General features: G+C 45.8%; 1 non-coding gene across 1 annotated transcript; it reads left to right on the top strand.

Moving 5' to 3' along the window:
* The first annotated feature begins 16,632 nt into the window (after window positions 1-16,632).
* trnar-ucu (transfer RNA arginine (anticodon UCU)) lies at window positions 16,633-16,721 on the top strand. The gene is given in 2 exon segments: window positions 16,633-16,667; window positions 16,686-16,721. It is a non-coding gene; the product is annotated as a tRNA-Arg (tRNA).
* The last annotated feature ends 1,440 nt before the right edge of the window (window positions 16,722-18,161 follow it).

Genomic DNA, 18,161 nt, shown 5'->3' with positions numbered 1-18,161 from the left:
CTGGCAGAAAGATTGAATTCAAAAAAGCCGCCAATTTCAGTGTTGGGCAGAATCGAATTACTCAACGAATCTCAATAACGAATTGGCAGCACATTTTATACTTTCCCCGATTTTCCTTTCCATCGATTGGGGTGCTAATTCACTCGGGTGCGTTTGCTAATACTAACTGTAATCCTCAGATCCATTTAACATTTCAGTAATCCTATTAAATACAAAAGGAATTTTATGATTGAATTTCCATTGGAAGATAGTGAATTAGCACCCCGATCGATGGAAAGGAAAATCGGGCAGAGGATAAAATGTGCTGCCAATTCGTTATTGTGATTTGTTTATATATAACTGACCAGGGCTGACTTCACCCGAACGCAGCTACTAGCTCCCACCCCACTGACCGCTCTCCCCCCTCTGCAACTCGCTTTCTCCCCCTCCTCCCTACTGGCGAAATTCCGCACTCTGTTCGCTCTCCGCACCCCCACCCCCCACCCTGTCCCAGCCCAGCCCACAGCTGCTAGCTCTGGCCGTGACACTCGCTCCCACATTTCTTCACCAGGCGCCACCTGCAGAGGCAGGAGGGCCGCAAGGAGTGACGGGGCGACGGAGGAGAGAGTGGCTGAGAGGAGGGAAGCGGCACGGCCTGGAGCGAGTGGCCAGAGAGTGGGGTGGTGCGAAGCGAGGAACAACTGGCCAGAGGAGTGGGGCGGGGGGAGCAGCGAGGTCTGGAGCGAGCGGCTGAGGGGGGGAATCGTCGAGGCCTGGAGTGAGTTGCCGAGGGGGGAGAGCTACAGCTTCAAAATCTCCCATTCGGCCACTTCCTCCAGCCAAGTGGTGGGGGGATGGGGTGGCTAGATACCCAATGATGCTTTATCACGCATGCACGAAGATGGATTTGTTGCGGAAATGTGATGATGTTGGCGCTGCAAAATGCTCGAGTATCTGACCGCTGAAATCCTCGAGCTGGCCAGTAACGTGGTCCGGGACAACAAGAAGACCCGCATCATCCCCAGACACCTGCAGCTGGCCGTCCGCAACAACGAGGAGCTCATCAGGCTGCTGGGAGACGTGACCATCGCTCAGGGCGGGGTGCTGCCTAATATCCAGGCCTTGCTGCTGCCCAAGAAAACCAGCACTCAGAGCTCCCAGAAAAAGTAAAGCGGCCGAAATGACATCTAATAAACCAAAGGCTCTTTTCAGAGCCACCCACAGTCTCTGTGAAAGGGCTGGTTACTGTCAGGAGGGAGTCAGTGATGGAGTTATTGTAACAGTGGATTGACCTGTTGCACATCTGTCCAGCTGTGTTTTCATGTCGCTCTGTTTCTCTGCTCACACATCTCCCCCTCCAGTTAATTGCAGAACTGAACTACAGGGTGTCAGAATCAACAATTCCCAGGATTGGGGGTGAGATTGTGCTGAGCAGCAATGAGCCTCCAGTAATTCTGCTTTCTAAATTCCAGATCAGCTCTCAGTCCAACAGGCCTTTCGTATTTTAAATATCACAACAGAGCTGAGCGGGGGTGAGCGCAGCCTCAGCTGCACCGAGTCTCATTGGCTCTCACGACCCCAATCAGAGCCACCAGGCCTGGCGGACGTGCAGCGAGGACCCCGGGGGAGGGAGGGTGCACCATTAAAGTGATGGTGCAGCACCTCCCCCATCCTCGCCGCCACTTCCCGGTTTCTTCTCCCATTTATCTCAACATTAAGAAGACGCTTTTGCTCTGGACTACACTGGTTATAAAATAAGACCCAACTTTGTCTCTGAAAGTGATGAATAGCAGCAACAACAGCAGAATCCAACCCCTGCAGTTACATGTGAACTTGCTGATGTTGCAGCAGATTGAATGACTGAGTGAATCCCTTCCCACACACATGGCAGATGAACGGCCTCTCCCCAGAGTGAGTGTGTTGGTGTTTCAGCAGATCATTACTGATTTTAAAGCTCTTCTCACAGTCAGGACATTAAAAAGGTCTCTGATCAGTGTGAACAAGTTGATGTTCAGTGAGGTTGGATGACTGAATGAACCCCTTCCGACACACGGAGCAGGTGAATGATCTCTCCCCAGTGTGAACTCACTGGTGTTTCAGCAGGTTGACTCTGGCTGGGTTCACGTCTACACTCATTGGTTCCTCTCTCTCTCTTCCCCTGAAGGTGCTGATTCTGACTGTATGTACCTGCTCTCTCCCCCTCCGACCCTCCCTGTCCAATGTAGTATCTCCCAGTTTTGATGATGTGCTCTCCCTGTCCTGTCTCCATTTCTCCTTCTTATACAGACTTGCCCTGAGTGTCACTATTTCATAGAATCATACAGCACAGAAGGAGGCCAATCGGTCTTTTGTGCCTGTGCTGAATCTGTGAAAAAAATGATGCAATTAGTCCAACCCCCTGCCTATTTCCCCATAGTCCTGGAGAAATTCACTTTGAAATATTTGTCCAATTCCTTTATGAAAGTTATAATTGAATCTGTTTCCACCACCCTGTCAGACAATTCATTCCAAATCCGAATCAGTTACTGGGTAAAAAGATCTCTCCTCACCTCCCCTTGACATTTTTGGCCAACAATCCCAGCTTCACCACCCTGTCCAGAGAACTGAAACCCCTCATCTCTGGTATCATTCTCGTAAATCTCCTCCGAACTGTCTCAAAAGCTTTGATGTCCTTTCTGAAACCTGGTGCCCAGAACTGGACACATTACTGTTGCTGAGATCGAGCCAGCGACGCCCACATCCCACGAACGGATAAAAAAACGCTCCCTACCAAATCCCCAATTCTTATCCATTTACAGACGATCCTTGCCCAGTCCCCAAATCTTATTCATTTAGAGACGCTCCCTGCTCAATCCCCAATTCCTATCCATTTACAGACGCTCTCTGATCATTTGACCTTGCTGGCGGGCAGTTTCGGGAAGCCTCACAGGGAAAAGCTTCACCGCCACCCGCAGGGACACAAACGGGATTGTTCCATCCTATTGTGGCCTTGACGCCCTGCTCCAGCTGTGTGCACCCGCTACGGGCACGGTCTCCCTGCACTTTGTGAATATTCCGCTCCAGCTGCAGATGGAGCTCAGCCACTACCGCGCCTGCTCCTTATCAGAGACAAGGCAAATTCGAGAGCGCAGAGCATTCTGGGTACCACAACTATCATTAATGCCGATCTCTGACATGATAATCAGGTTTTATTTCCTACATTTAATTTCCTGGTATGTTAGTGTGTGTTTTCTTTTGTACCTGTCAGTGCCTGGGAGGAGAGAGTCAGCTTCACTTTGTAGCCGTGAATTTCTGGTGTGAGAATGTGGGTTTTTACTCTGTATGTTTCAGTTTTTGGTTTGTGACTGTTTCTGCTATTGCTATGTGAGTTAACTTTGTGGAAAGAGATGCAGTGGTTCTTGTCGATGTTCATCCCAAGCAGCTCTGTAACACAGGAGTCTGTGCACTCCGGGCTATTCCCAGGGACGCACACCGAGACAAACATCAACTGCTGCTGGAGGACTATCAATTCGGTGAAAGACGCCCTTTGGTCTGCCCGAAACTTGCTGATCTTCCAGCGAAAAGAGTTGTCCACCACCAAATGTTGCAGACTGGCACACTCCAAGGTCCAGGACTACGTGCTGAGGGACGCACTAAAGCTTGGGGCAGCCGCAGCAAAGGCTCAATGGGGAAAGACCACAGTGGAAGGTCCCCCCACCAAGCTGAACTGAGGGGCTGGATCCATGGGAAATCCCTCGAACTGTATCGGAGAAATTTTGTGTAAATGTAAAAATGTATATGGCATGACAATGAAATGGAAGGGTTGTGAGGCAACTCATGATTGTATTGAAGGAAACTGATCACCTTTGCACTGTTTGTATTTTTTGACTTGATGCTGTTTTAAACTGTTTGGGAATGTAATTTTTACAGATTTTTGTGAATAAAGTATATTTTGGAAATAAAAAAAATGTGAGTTTCATCACATATCTTTCAACAACTTGTATGTGAACATCAGCTTTTGTCCAGATCTATCAGTTTCTGATATAGAGTCATAGAGTTATACAGCACAGAAACAGGCCCTTCAGCCCATTGTGGCTGTGCTGGCCATCAAGCACCTAACTATTCTAATCCCATTTTCCAGTATTTGGCCCGTAGCCTTGTATGCTATAGCATTTCAAGTGCTCATGTAAATACTTCTTAAATGTTGTGAGGGTTCCGGCCTCTACCACCTCTTCAGGGAGTGCGTTCCAGATTCCAACCACCCTCTGGGTAAAATTTTTTTCCTCAAATCCCATCTAAACCTCCTGCCCCTTACCTTAAATCTATGCCACCTGGCTATTGACCCCTCCGCTAAGGTAAAATGTTTCTTCCTATCTAACCCATCAATGCCCCTCATAATTTTGTAAACCTCAATCTTATCTCCCCTCAACCTTCTCTGCTCTAAGGAAAACAATGCTAGCCTTTTCAGTCTCTCTTCATAGCTGAAATGCTCCAGCCCAGGCAACATCCTGGTGACTCTCTTCTGCACCCTCTCCAGTGCAATCACATCCTTCCTATAGTGTGGTGCCCAGAACAGTACACAGTACTCCAGCTGTGGCCTAACTAGCATTTTATACAGCTCCGTCATAACCTCCCTGCTCTTATATTCTCTGCCTCGGACGATCTATATTGGCCTGTAATCTAAGGCTTTCCTCCTCACTATTTACAACACCACCAATTTTCGTGTCATGTGTGAGAAAGGGTTTGATTCTATCCCTATCAGTATCCGTTACATGCATGTGTTTTTAATCTGCACCCCCTCTATTTTATTCTCTGTACTTGTCAGCCTCTTGTAGGTGAGTCTGTGTTTTGCTCTTTATCTCTCAGTCTTCGAAGTATGAGCCTGGGTTTGTACCTAATTTTCTTTGTACCTTGCAGGATGGATATTGAAGAGAGGTTTTTACACATTAACTGCCAAATCCTGATAAGTGATTTTTGGGTTTCACACAGTATCTGTCAGTTTCTTGTCGAGGACTGTTGGTTTTACTCTGTCCCTGGCAATTGCTGGTTTGTTAGTCTGGGGTTTACACTGTACCTGTCAGTTTCTCATCTGTGAGTGTTGGTTTCACTTTGTATAGAATCATAGATCACAGAATACTTACAGCACAAAAGGAGGATTCAGCTCATCGTGCTTGTGCTGCCTCTCTGCACAAGCAACTCAGCTCATGCCACATCCTCATGTATTCAATGAAAACCTGATTTTTTTCCCCTTCAGACAATTATCATATATCCTTTTGAAAGCTATGGTTGAATCTTCCTCCGTCACACTCTCAGGCAGTACATATCAGATCTTAACCATTTGCTGCATAAAAAAGGTTTTTCCTCATGTTGCCTTTGGTTCTTTTCCCATTCACCTTAAATCGGTGTCCTCTGCTTGCTCAGCCATGAGTAATATTTCCCATTGCTTTCTCAGCACTGATGGATTGTGAGGTGGGAGGCAGCTAGAATTCCCACTGAGCAGCACTGACTCCCAGCTGAAAAAGAAATGAGATAAAGTTCAATCTTTCACAGCGAGATGCTGCAGAGAGTTATAGAACACAGAACATTACAACGCAGTACAGGCCCTTCAGCCCTCGATGTTGCGCTGACCTGTGAAACCATCTGACCTACACTATTCCATTTTCATCCATATGTCTATCCAATGACCACTTAAATGCCCTTAAAGTTGGCGAGTCTACTACTGTTGCAGGCAGGGCGTTCCACGCCCCTACTACTCTCTGTGTAAAGAAACTACCTCTGACATCTGTCCTATATCTATCACCCCTCAACTTAAAGCTATGTCCCCTCGTGTTTGCCATCACCATCCGAGGAAAAAGGCTCTCACTGTCCACCCTGTCCAGCCCTCTGATTATCTTATATGTCTCTATTAAGTCACCTCTTCTCCTCCTTCTCTCTAACGAAAACAACCTCAAGTCCCTCAGCCTTTCCTCGTAAGACCTTCCCTCCATACCAGGCAACATCCTAGTAAATCTCCTCTGCACCTTTTCCAAAGCTTCCACATCCTTCCGAAATTCGGTGACCAGAACTGCACGCAATACTCCAGGTGCGGCCGCACCAGAGTCCTGTACAGCTGCAGCATGACCTCGTGGCTCCTAAACTCGATCCCCCTACTAATAAAAGCTAACACACCATATGCCTTCTTAACAGCTCTATTAACCTGGGTGGCAACTTTCAGGGATTTATGTACCTGGACACCAAGATCTGTCTGCTCATCTACACTACCAAGAATCTTCCCATTAGCCCAGTATTCTGCAATCCTGTTACTCCTTCCGAAGTGAATCACCTCACACTTTTCCGCATTAAACTCCATTTGCCATCTCTCAGCCCAGCTCTGCAGCCTATCTATGTCCCTCTGTAACCTACAACATCCTTCGGCACTATCCACAACTCCACCGACCTTCGTGTCATCCGCAAATTTACTAACCCACCCTTCTACACCCTCATCCAGGTCATTTATAAAAATGACAAACAGCAGTGGCCCCAAAACAGATCCTTGCGGTACACCACTAGTAACTAAACTCCAGGATGAACATTTCCCATCAACCACCACCCTCTGTCTTTTTTCAGCTAGCCAATTTCTGATCCAAAGCACTAATTCACCTTCAATCCCATACTTCCGTATTTTCTGCAATAGCCTACCGTGGGGAACTTTATCAAACGCCTTACTGAAATCCATATAGACCACATACACGGCTTTACCCTCATCCACCTGTTTGGTCACCTTGTCAAAAAACTCAATAAGGTTTGTGAGGCACGACCTACCCTTCACAAAACCGTGCTGACCATCTCTAATGAACTTATTCTTTTCAAAATAATTATAAATCCTATCTCTTATAACCTTTTCCAACATTTTACCCACAACCGAAGTAAGGCTCACAGGTCTATAATTACCAGGGCTGTCTCTACTCCCCTTCTTGAACAAGGGGACAACATTTGCTATCCTCCAGTCTTCCGGCACTATTCCTGTCGACAATGACGACATAAAAATCAAGGACAAAGGCTCTGCAATCTCCTCCCTGGCTTCCCAGAGAATCCTAGGATAAATCCCATCTGGCCCAGGGGACTTATCTATTTTCACACTTTCCAAAATTGATAACACCTCCTCCTTGTGAACCTCAATCCCATCTAGCCCAGTAGTCTGTATCTCAGTATTCTCCTCGACAACATTTTCTTTCTCCACAGTAAATACTGACGAAAAATATTCATTTAACACTTCCCCTATCTCTTCCGATTCCACACACAACTTCCCACTACTATCCTTGTTTGGCCCTAACCTATCTCTAGTCATTCTTTTATTCCTGATATACCTATAGAAAGCCTTAGGGTTTTCTTTGATCCTATCCGCCAATGACTTCTCGTGTCCTCTCCTTGCTCTTCTTATATCTCCCTTTAGATCCTTCCTGGCTAGCTTGTAACTCTCAAGCGCCCTAACTGAGCCTTCACGTCTCATCCTAACATAAGCCTTCTTCTTCCTCTTGACAAGCTCTTCAACTTCTTTAGTAAACCACAGCTCCCTCGCTCGACAACTTCCTCCCTGCCTGACAGGTACATACTTATCAAGGACACGCAGTAGCTGCTCCTTGAATAAGCTCCACATTTCGATTGTGCCCATCCCCTGCAGTTTCCTTCCCCATCCTACGCATCCTAAATCTTGCCTAATCGCATCATAATTTCCTTTCCCCCAGCTATAATTCTTGCCCTGCTGTATATGCCTGTCCCTGCCCATCGCTAAGGTAAACCTAACCGAATTGTGATCACTATCACCAAAGTGCTCACCAACGTCTAAATCTAACACCTGGCCGGGTTCATTACCCAGTACCAAATCCAATGTGGCATCGCCCCTGGTTGGCCTGTCTACATACTGTGTCAGAAAACCCTCCTGCACACACTGGACAAAAACAGACCCATCTCAAGTACTCGAACTATAGTATTTCCAGTCAATATTTGGAAAGTTAAAGTCCCCCATAACCACTACCCTGTTACTCTCGCTCCTGTCAAGAATCATCTTTGCTATCCTTTCCTCTACATCTCTGGAACTATTTGGAGGTCTATAGAAAACTCCCAACAGGGTGACCTCACCTCTCCTGTTTCTAACCTCGGCCCAGACTACCTCTGTAGACGAATCCTCAAACGTCCTTTCTGCCGCTGTAATACTTTCCTTGATTAACAATGCCACACCCCCCCCCGCCCCCCTCTTTTACCCTCTTCTCTGTTCTTAGTGAAAAATCTAAATCCCGGAACCCGCAACATCCATTCATGTCCCTGCTCTACCCATGTCTCTGAAATGGCCACTACATCGAGATCCCAGGTACCAACCCATGCTGCAAACTCACCCACCTTATTCCGGATGCTCCTGGCGTTGAAGTAGACACATTTTAAACTAAGCTCTTGCTTGCCAGTGCCCTCTTGTGTCCTTATAACCTTATCTCTGCCCTCACTACTCTCAACATCCTGCACACTGGAACTACAATTTAGGTTCCCATCCCCCTGCTGAATTAGTTTAAACTCCCCCGAAGAGCACTAGCAAATCTCCCCCCCAGGATATTGGTACCCCTCTGGTTCAGGTGAAGACCATCCTGTTTGTAGAGGTCCCACCTACCCCAGAAAGAGCCCCAATTATCCAGGAAACCAAAACACTCCCTCCTACACCATCCCTGCAGCCACGTGTTCAACTCCTCTCTCTCCCTATTCCTCACTTCGCTAGCACGTGGCACGGGCAACAACCCAGAGATAACAACTCTGTTTGTTCTCGCTCTAAGCTTCCACCCTAGCTCCCTGAATTTCTGCCTTAAATCCCCATCTGTCTTCCTACCTATGTCGTTGGTGCCTATGTGTACCACGACTTGGGGCTGCTCCCCCTCCCCCTTGAGGATCCCAAAAACACGATCAGAGACATCACGTACCCTGGCACCTGGGAGGCAACACACCAACCGTGAGTCTCTCTCGTTCCCACAAAACCTCCTATCTGTTCCCCGAACTATGGAGTCCCCAATGACTAATGCTCTGCTCCTCTTACCCCTTCCCTTCTGAGCAACAGGGACAGACTCTGCGCCAGAGACCTGTATCCCATTGCCTACCCCTGATAAGTCGTCTCCCCCAACAGTATCCAAAACGGTATACCTGTTGTTGAGGGAAACGGCCACATGGGATCCCTGCACTGCCTGCTGGTTCCCTCTCCTTCCCCTGACAGTAACCCATCTACCTTCTTCTTTTACCTGAGGTGTGACTGCCTCCCGATAACTCCTCTCAATAATCCCCTCCGCCTCCCGAATGATCCGAAGTTCCTCCAGCTCCAGCTCCAGTTCCCTAACGCGGTCCTCGAGGAGCTGGAGCTGGGTGCACTTCCTGCAGATGCAGTCAGCAGGGACACCCTTGGCGACCCTTACCTCCCACATTCTGCAGGAGGAACATTCAACTGCCTTCACCTCCATTCCCACTATTCTAAATACCCAAGTTTTTAACCAATCACACGATAAAACAAGAAGAGAAATAGAAAAAGCCTTACCTTACCTACACACAACCGAGTCCTTTTTTTTGGTAAGAGGAGGAGGGCGGGTGGGAGACACTACAAGAGTAGTGTCTCGGGTTCAGAAACAGCTCAAATATATAGGTTTCTACTTACCCAGCAGTCCCTGCTCCACCGAAACTCCCGACGAAATTGACTTCCCAGCTGTTCACTCTTCGCTCGCAATGCCTGTGCTCCTGGAAAAGCTGCACAACGAAAAGGTAAGAGAATTTACACAGCCCAAATATATCGGTTTCTACTTACCCAGCAGTCCCTGCTCCACCGAAACTCCCGATGAAATTGACTTCCCAGCTGTTCACTCCTCGCTCGCAATGCCTGTGCTCCTGGAAAAGCTGCACAACGAAAAGGTAAGAGAATTTACACAGTCCAAATATATATATTTCTACTTACCCAGCAATCCCTGCTCCACCGAAACTCCCGATGAAATTGACTTCCCAGCTGTTCACTCCTCGCTCGCAATGCCTGTGCTCCTGGAAAAGCTGCACAACGAAAAGGTAAGAGAATTTACACAGCCCAAATATATAGGTTTCTACTTACCCAGCAGTCCCTGCTCCACCGAAACTCCCGATGAAATTGACTTCCCAGCTGTTCACTCTTCGCTCGCAATGCCTGTGCTCCTGGAAAAGCTGCACAACGAAAAGGTAAGAGAATTTACACAGCCCAAATCTATAGGTTTCTACTTACCCAGCAGTCCCTGCTCCACCGAAACTCCCGATGAAATTGACTTCCCAGCTGTTCACTCCTCGCTCGCAATGCCTGTGCTCCTGGAAAAGCTGCACAACGAAAGGGTAAGAGAATTTACACAGCCCAAATATATAGGTTTCTACTTACCCAGCAGTCCCTGCTCCACCGAAACTCCCGATGAAATTGACTTCCCAGCTGTTCACTCCTCGCTCGCAATGCCTGTGTTCCTGGAAAAGCTGCACAACGAAAAGGTAAGAGAATTTACACAGCCCAAATATATAGGTTTCTACTTACCCAGCAGTCCCTGCTCCGCCAAAACTCCCGATGAAATTGACTTCCCAGCTGTTCACTCCTCGCTCTCGAGAGTCCCGAATGAAAGAGAGCGTTTCTCATACTGTTGTTGAATTTCATTTCAAACACTCCCTGTATTCTCTGCTAATGAAGCCTAAAAAATGGAAAAAATAAATGGCGCTCAAACTCACAACCCTAAGATTAAAAGTCCTATGATCGACAGACTGAACTGAATATGTCACTTCTACTGTACCTCTGTTTGGATGGATGCAACTGTATGCTCCAATGCAAGGGCAGCTTTCAAATCCTCCCATGGGTCCACACGCCAGACTAAGTTCCATGTTGTAAACTCAAGCAAAGGAAATCTGCTCACTTCCAAAACTATCAGCAAATTGAAGCTGATTCCGATCAACATCATCAGAGGTCAGAACTACCTGGTGAAAGAAGACACCCTGAAGAAGGATCCACAATTATTCAAAGGCATCGACAAAGTGAAAAACAAGAAAATTGATGAGTCAATCCAAGCTAAACAGAAACACTGAAGAATTCCATTCCAGACCAGAACACAATTAGAGGCATTTTTTGTATTCAAAGCTGGGCATTAGTATTTAATAGTTGATATATAATTTTGAATATATTTGAATTTCTTTACTCATTTGGCACTGCTGAACATGAAGCAGTCTTAAATCATTTAATTTTTTTTTGTAAAATCTGACTTACCAGATCAAAATATTAGATCAAGGGAGAAATTTCAAAGATTACTGGACCAGTAATCCAGAGGCCTGGACTCAAGATCCAGTGACAGTCAGGACGTCAAGGCGGGAAACACTCCGCACTAGTATGCAGTGAGCGATTCCATCGAAGGTAGAGCACAATCTCTTTAATATAAGAATGTATATTTTATAATAATTAATCATTCAAGACCTTCCTGGTCTCTGCATCTCAGCTGCTCTCTGGATAAACTTGCAGAAAGTATTTCAACCTGTAAAGCAGGAGTCTAGGGAATGTATAATTATATTTTCTAGCCTTCGGGCAATATTTTAATCAATACAGTGTGAGACAACCTGTCTGGGCACAACTCCATGACTTTCTCTTTAACTAGTGACCTCACAATCACTAACTTCTATGGTAACAATCTTCAGCTCATCACCTCCGGTGCATAGCTCTAATCTTAATGTACATTTAAACAACATTTCAAGTCCAGTTACAGTTTTTGTTGCCTTACCTGCACAAGCTTAAAAAGTGAAAAACGGAAGCAAGTTTAACTGAACATTCTGGTGGTCAGTTCGGGCACGGGAAAAAAATGAAAGGACTCGGACCAGGTCGGATGTGGTGCTGTCAGGCTTGGGTCGGGTTTCATTTGCTGACCAGAGCAGGCCTTCAGTTACTGTTGCAACCTTATATTCCCACTTGACAATCTGTATATTTTGTTCATTTCAATGTTGTCGACAAGCTCTTTGAATCCAGTTGCCCGGTCCTCAAGCAGGCTCAGTTTGGAAATCGATTCCGCTTTCTGGAAGGCTGAAAGCAATCGATGACCTTAAACTGAAAATGGCAACAGAGAAGGGCTCGTCTGGGATTTGAACCCAGGACCTCCCACATATTAATCACTTATATACCCAAAGCAAGAATCATACCCCTAAACCAACGAGCCACCGTTAGCATAGCTTTTATTCGCTCCTGTGGAATTTCACTGGCACCCACAGCCGATCATGCATTTTTTTCAGATCAAAACAATATCCTACAAAGCTGAAATAAAAACAGAAAGTGCTGGAAATACTCAGCACCTCTGACAGCATCTGTGGAGAGAGAAAAGAGTTAACATTTCAGGGTTTTCACCTTTTGTTTGAGCCATCTTTTCAGACTGCTTCTGTCCATCCAATCTCACTTTTTACTCTATCCACATTCTAAGGGTGGTGCAGTGGTGAGCACTGCAGCTTCACAACTTCAATGACCCCGATTCAGTTCTGTATACTGCCTGTGTGGAGTTTGCAAGTTGTTTATGTGGGCTTCCACAAGGTACTCTGGTTTCCTCCCACAACGAAAGACTTGTGGGTTGATAGATAAATTGACTGTTGTAAATTGGCCCCAGGGTAGGTGATAGGAGAAATGTGGGGATGTGGTAGGGAATTCTGGGTTAACATAGGATTAGTATAAATGGGTGGTTGATGGTCAGTGCAGACTCAGTGGGCCAAAGGGCCTATATCAGTGCTGTATATCTCTATAACCATTCTCTAAGCAAATGCATTTTTCATGAATTCCTCATTTCTTTTATTAACGACAATTTTATATTTCCGGCCCTTGCTTCATACGATACCACAAGTGGAATCATGTTTCCATCAACCCGATCAAACCCCTTCACTATTTCCTCATATTGCAATGTTTCTTTAACCCTGACAGACTGTGGAGTTTCTGCTGCTTGATTGGAGTTCTTGCTTCCCGCCAGTAGATGTCACCTCGCTCCAATATAGTGAAGTTTACAAATCTGAGAGACACAACAGGAAATAATTGTTGACATTATAGTGAATGTGTGGGATTTAGAAATACTAGGAGTGGAGACGAGTTACTATTGAATTTGTCAAACCAAACATATGTTATAATGTTGTGTTAAATCTGTCACTCTGTTGTCTTGATTCTGAGAGTGACATAGACTCATCGAGTCATTGGGTCATTTGTGGTATAAAAGGAGGCCATTTGCCCCATCGAGTACAGGCCAGCTCTCCATGGAGCGATCCAGTCAGTCCCACTTGTCTGCTCGATCCCCCTAGCCCTGTAAATGTATTTCCTTCAAATGCCCATCGAAATTCCTTTTGTAACCAACGATTGTCTCCACTTCCTCCGCCCTCGGGGGCAGCGAGTTACAGATCATTACCAATCACTGTGTAAAAAAGCTCTTCCGCACATTCCCCCTGCATCTCTTGTCCGAAACCTTCAATCTGAATCCCCTAGTCCTTGTACCAATATTAATGGGAACAATTTTTCTTTGCCAACTTATCTAAAACTGTCATAGCCTTCGACACCTCTATCAATTCTCCCCTCAATCTCCTTTGATACAGGCAGAAAAAACCCTGTTTTTCTAACCTAACCTTGAAACTAAAACCCTCCATCCCTGGAACTATTCTGGTAAATATTCTCTGCATCCTCTCAAGAATCCGCACATCCTTTCTAAAGATTGGTGAGCAGATCTGAATGCAACACTCCAATTGGGGCCTAACCAGAGTTCAGCATAACAACCCTGCTTTTGTACTCAATGTCTCTATTTATAAAGCCCAAGATCCCACATGCTTTGCTAACCACTCTCGCAATATGTCTTGCCAACTTCAAAGAATGATGGACATGTACTCCAGGTCCCTCTATTCCAGCACACTCTTCAGAAATGTAGCATTGAGTACATATTGCCTCTACCTATTTCTTCTGCTAAAATGCATCACCTCACACTTGTCACTATTAAATTCCATCTGCCACCTGTCTGCCCATCCTACTAGCCGATAACTAACCTGTTTCAGGCAGTTCATATCATCCTCACTGTTTGCCACTCCTCCAAGTTTGGTGTCATCGGCATATTTTGGGATTCTGCTCGATATTCCAAGATCCAAGTCATTAATCTGTAGCAAAAAAAAGCAATGGTTCTAGCACTGACCCTTGGGGAACACCACTGTCGACTGTCCTCCGGTCTGACCAAGAACCATTTCATATGACTCGCTGTTTTCTGTCCTTAAAACAATTTCCTATCCAAATGGACACTGACCCTCCTAATCCATGAACCTCAATTTTGTTAACCACCCTTTTATGTGGTACTTTATAAAATGCTTTTGTAAAATCCATATAAACAACATCCACTGCATTCCCTTCATCAACTTTCTCAGATAGTTTATCAAAAAATGCAGTTAGATTCATCAAGCATGAACTTTCATTTATAAATCAATGCCCACTCTCCTTAATTAACTCAAACCTCTCCAAATAACTTGATTTTTTCCCTGACCTGTTGGTCTTGTGCTGATAGCAAGCTCACCACAGAGCATGTATTTGGCAATGTGACTGTCATTCATTTGGCCCAGTCAACAGAGCCGCCTCTGACTCAAGAGGGCAAACATGCTGTGGATCCCTGCACGCTGGTGTACTTCCTCATTCGGCACTCTGTCCTGCCAGGAGATGTCCAATATCCATCTGAGGCAGTGGAGGTGGAAGCTGTTCAGCTGCTTTTCTTGGCTTGCATAAGTTGTTGATGATTCTCTACTTTAAAGGAGGGTGCTGAGAACACAAGCCTGGTACACGTGGAGCTTTGTATTTACGGTCAGTTTGCTGTCGGTTCACACCCGTCTTTTCAACTTTGACATGACAGCTGCAGCATTGGCAATCCTGGTGCTGATTTCAGCATCAAGGGACAGATTGCTGGTGATTGTTGATCCAAGGTATGGGAAGCTGTTGACAACCTCCAAAGTGATGTTGTCAATGTTGATAGAAAGTGGAGTCTCTACGTCCAAGTCTCTACGTCCAAGTGGAGTCTTGCCAAGATGAACAGCTTGTCGTCAGCTCTGATATACAGGTGAACACCCCCATCTGTGTCACTGAAAGTGTACTATAGCAGCATGGAGAAGAATACACCAATTATAAAGGATGTGATAAATAGACAGTTAGAAAATAATGATATGATTGGGCAGAGTCAACATAGATTTATGAAAAGGAAAACAGGTTTGAAAAAATCCGTTGAGTTTTTTGAGGATGTTACCTGTCGAACAGATAAAGGAGAACCAGTGGATGCTTTGGTAATGTCCCACACAGGAGGTGAGTAAACAAAATTAGAGCACATAGGATTGGAGATAATATACTGGTATGGATTGAGAATTGGTTAACAGACCGAAAACAGAGAGCAGGAATAACGGGTCCTCCTCAGGATGGCAGGCTGTTACTATTGGGGTACTGCAAGAATCAGTGTTGGAGCCACAGCTGTTAACAACCGAAATAAATGATTTGGATGTAGGGATTAAATGTAATATTTCCAAGTTTGCAGATGACACAAAGCTAGGTGAAGTGTGAGCTGTGAGAAGGATGCAGAGAGGCTTCCAGGGAACCTGGAGAGGCTAAGTGAATGGGAAAGAACATGGCAGATGGAATATAATGTGAGTAAGTGTGAAGTTCTCCACTTTGGTGGAATAAACAGAAAGACAGAGTATTTCTTAAATGGTGAGAGGTTGGGAAGTGTTGATCTCCAAAGGGACCTGGGTGTCCTTGTTCATGAGACACTAAAAGCTCTTGTGCAGGTGCAGCAATCAATTAGGAAGGCAAATGGTATGTTGGCCTTCACACGAGGGGTCATGAGTACAGGAGTAAAGATGTCTTGTTGCAATTGTATAGAGCCTTGGTGAAACCGCGCTGGAGTATTGTGTATAGTTTGGTCTCCTCATCGAAGGAAGGATATACTTGCCATAGAGGGAGTGAAACAGAGGGTCACCAGACTAATCCCTGGGATGGTGGGATTGTCTTATGAGGAAACTGGGCCTGTATTCCTTTAAGTTTCGAAGAATGAGAGGTGATCTCATTGAAACTGATAAAATTCTTATAGGGCGTGACAGTGTGGATGTAGATAGGATGTTTGCCCTGGTTGGTGAGTCTAAAATCAGGGGACCAAGTCTCAGAATAAGGAGTAGGCCATTTAAACTGAGATCGAGTTCAATTTCTACACTCAGACGGTGGTGAATCATTGGAATTCTCTACCGCAGAGAGCTGTGGCTGTTCAATCATTGAGCATGTTCAAGACATAAATTGTTAGAAATCTTGATACTCATGACATCAAGGGATATGGGGAGAGCACGGGAAAGGGGCGTTGAGGTAGATGATCAGCCATGATCGAATTGAATGGCAGAAAAGGCTCGACGGGATGAATGGCCTACTCCTATGTTCCTCTGTTCCGAAGAGAGTTGGCGCCAGCACGCAGCCTTGCTTTACCCCACTGCTGATCTTGAAAGTGTCTGATGTTGCTCCATTGTAACTGATGGAACTGTGAATGTTCTCGTGGAAAGAAGAGATGATGCCCAAGAGTTCAGGAGGGCAGCCGAGTTTCCATCGCAATTTGAAGAGTCCGTCTCTGCTGACAAGATCAAAGGCCTTGGTGATGCTTATCAAAGTATGTGCGGGTCTGTGGCGCAATGGATAGCGTGTTGGACTTCTAAATAATGATAAAGAAGGCATTCAAAGGTTGTGGGTTCAAATCCCACCAGAGACAGATTTTGGACCAGAGACAGAAGAGCACGAGGGAACAGAGAGTGAACAAGTGTGTCAAAAGCACCGACTCAGAGACAGAGCGAGAGAGAGGAGCACAGCAGGAGCAGAGCTGGGGTAAAAAAATCAAAAAGTGATATTACAATGGAGAGTGAGAGCAGGGAAACAGAGAGCCGCTGGGGTGAGTTTACAGGATTTGGTTCTTGCTTCGGTGCAGTGGAAGGAGCTGTTTGGTGAGGATCTGTTGAGCTGTGACATCACAGGCAAGCAGGTCGTTGATTGGTTTGGAAAAAGCTGCATGTTTGATGAGTATCTGTAAGTGATTAAGGTCCATTTTGCTGCAAATGTAAAACTGTAATTGACATGACAATTGTGAAACGGAAGGGTTGGGAAGAAACTCATGAGAGTATTGAAGGAATCTGATCTCCCTTGCAATGTTCGTATTTTTTGGTGCTGTTTGGAAACTGTTTGGCAATGTAATTTTTACAGATGTTTATGAATAAAGTATATTTTGGAAATAAAAAAAAAGTGTTTAGTTTCTGCGGCAAAACACCTTTGACCACCGGTCCATCAGGCAGTGGTCTGCACGGAATGTCCTCAAGGGCCTACGGGAAAAGGAGATGGTGGATCCTGTCGGATGGTTCCCCGAGCAGACCGTCAAAGGCATTTGGCGGAATGCCTCATCACCAGAACTTTCAAACAAGCACCAAGACGTAGCTTGGATGGTGGTGAGACGGGCCCTTTCCGTCAGATCCTTCCTGCACACCCGAAGTCTCGCCCCCTCCGCACAGTGCCCCCGCGTTGGCTGTGGTGGGGAAGAGACGGTCGCCCACCTCCTCCTGGAATGTGTCTTTGCAAAGCAGGTGTGGAAAGAGATGCAATGGTTTTTGTCGAGGTTCATCCCAAGCAGCTCTGTAACACAGGAGTCTGTGCTCTCAGGGCTGCTCCCAGGGACGCTCACCGAGACAAACATCAACTGCTGCTGGAGGACTATCAATTCGGTGAAAGACGCCCTTTGGTCTGCCCGAAACTTGCTGGTCTTCCAGCGCAAAGTGTTGTCCACCACCGAATGTTGCAGACTGGCACATTCCAAGGTCCAGGACTACGTGCTGAGGGACGCACTAAAGCTTGGAGCAGCCGCAGCAAAGGCTCAATGGGGAAAGACCACAGTGTAAGGTCCCCCCACCAAGCTGAACTGAGGGGCTGGATCCATGGGAAATCCCTCGAACTGTATCGTTGATATTTTCTTTTGCTGTAAATGTAAAACTGTAATTGGCATGACAATAGTGAAATGGAAGGATTGTGAAGAAACTCATGATAGGAGAGAAGGAAACTGATCTCCCTTGCAATGTTTGTATTTTTTGGTGCTGTTTGAAACTGTTTGGCAATGTAATATTTGCAGATTTTTATGAATAAAGTATATTTTGAAAATTAAAAAAACGTG

This window comes from Heterodontus francisci, unplaced genomic scaffold (genome assembly GCF_036365525.1).
Source record: "Heterodontus francisci isolate sHetFra1 unplaced genomic scaffold, sHetFra1.hap1 HAP1_SCAFFOLD_43, whole genome shotgun sequence".
NCBI lineage: Eukaryota > Metazoa > Chordata > Chondrichthyes > Heterodontiformes > Heterodontidae > Heterodontus > Heterodontus francisci.
The sequence above is the reverse complement of the archived record's forward strand: the minus strand, read 5'-3'. Positions and strand labels throughout refer to the sequence as shown.